Source organism: Otolemur garnettii, unplaced genomic scaffold (assembly GCF_000181295.1).
Source record: "Otolemur garnettii isolate 467f Iridium unplaced genomic scaffold, OtoGar3 scaffold00396, whole genome shotgun sequence".
Lineage (NCBI taxonomy): Eukaryota > Metazoa > Chordata > Mammalia > Primates > Galagidae > Otolemur > Otolemur garnettii.
Genome location: NW_003852791.1, coordinates 157,198 through 158,924, shown reverse-complemented (window position 1 = coordinate 158,924; position 1,727 = coordinate 157,198). Strand labels below are relative to the sequence as shown.

Below are 1,727 nucleotides of genomic sequence, written 5' to 3'. Positions count from 1 at the left end.
TAACAGATATATAGGATATAAATAACTTTGAAGTCACCATATGTCAATTTCATCTTTTCTTCAATGTTACTTACAAGTATAAATAGCCCTACTCAAAAATCATTGAAAAGTACTGATTATTTGCTATACAAAATTGTGTAATTAGAAGAAATTTTTAATATAAAACTGAATGTTAACTTGACAACAGATAAGTAAAACTATACCATGCATTATGGGCTCAATCTGAAATTCAAAGGTAAATATTAATATATAAACTTGTTTTAATTATAGGTTCTCAGAAAAGTAGAGTAACCAAATGAAAAATGGTGATTCTCTCATCTCAAAAAAGTAATGTATATCAAACAAGTGTGATGAACCTTCATGAGTATATTGCTTTCACTTTTACTCTTCCCAATTCAGTAACACACAGTTATGTTCTATAAGTTATATCTTTTACAAATCATTATGAAATATATAAGACATATAAAATTAAGACAGTAGGTACCCATAGCATACCATATAGTATAGCACAGTATATATAGTATGTATACTAAGTACCAGTATGATTGAAGCTTATCTTTTACCCTGTAACCTCTTAATCAAGAGGATGGAAGACTTTATGTAAAGAATAGTTTCATGAGGGATTGACGCCTGTAGCATAGTGGTTACCGTGCCAGCCACATACACTGAGTCCAGTGGGTTCAATCCCAGCCTGGGCCCACTAAGCAACAATGACAACTGCAACAAAAAATAGCTGGGCATTGTGGCAGGTGCCTATAGTCCCAGCTACTTGGAAGACTGAGGCAAGAGAATCACTTAAACCCAGGAGTTTGGGTTGCTGTGAGCTGTGACAGCACTGCACTCTACTGAGGGGACATAGTGAGACTCTGTCTCAAAACAAAAAAAAAAAAGAAAAAAGAAAGAGGAATAATATCATGAGTACTTGAGTAAGCATGACAGATGTGGGTGGAAGCAATTTGGATTCTGCACACAGAATGCAGGTCTGTATAATCTCTTGGAATAAATAAAGAAGCATATAAGAAAGACCAATTCATGTAATTTATTTAGTGTTTCAAAGAGCCCTTGACATACACAGAAATATCTAAATAAAATGTGACATTCTCCCAGAACTTACTGGCATCAGTTCTATCAAACGTTTTTATAAATAATCTAGATTTGGAGGTATTCTTAAAGTATTATCCAGTTCTGTTAGAAATGGGTAATGACCCGCAGGAAGATGTGAGGGGTAGGAGAACTGATCAGATAAAAGTCAAAGCAAACAAGGGATAGTTCAAACTGTTTTGGGAAAATTATATGGCATTAGATGCTCTAGCTACCAGGAAAGCAATCCTTGAATTTGTAAAGGCTATTCTTTGAAGACATTACCCAATGTGCCACTGAAATAAGTCATCAATATCCTAGATATTATCAGGGAACATACTAGAAATAGAAAATATTATTTGTTCCTCTACTCTTGGAATGGCTTTATGCAATTAAGGTAGTTATGTTCAAGAAAGGTTGAATGGAATGAAGCTAGAAAATGTTCCAAAACGGATAACTACAATGACCACAAAGAAGATGAAGGTCTACCGACTACAGGCTTAACTGGAAAGATGAAGTCTGAATGTGGTTATGGTATAAGCTAGAATGTAAGCTAATTATAAAAGCTGAGACAAATTATGTAATTCAAAGAGTAAATGTTAACCTGATCCAATGCTAGCAGACAGAGTAACTGGAAAAATAAAACA

The 1,727-nt window shown here is 34.0% G+C and overlaps 1 long non-coding RNA gene across 1 annotated transcript in view; it reads right to left on the bottom strand.

The window, feature by feature from the left end:
* LOC111722802 overlaps positions 1-1,727 on the bottom strand; it is a 7,589-nt gene that overhangs the window by 4,234 nt on the left and 1,628 nt on the right. The window lies entirely within an intron of this gene.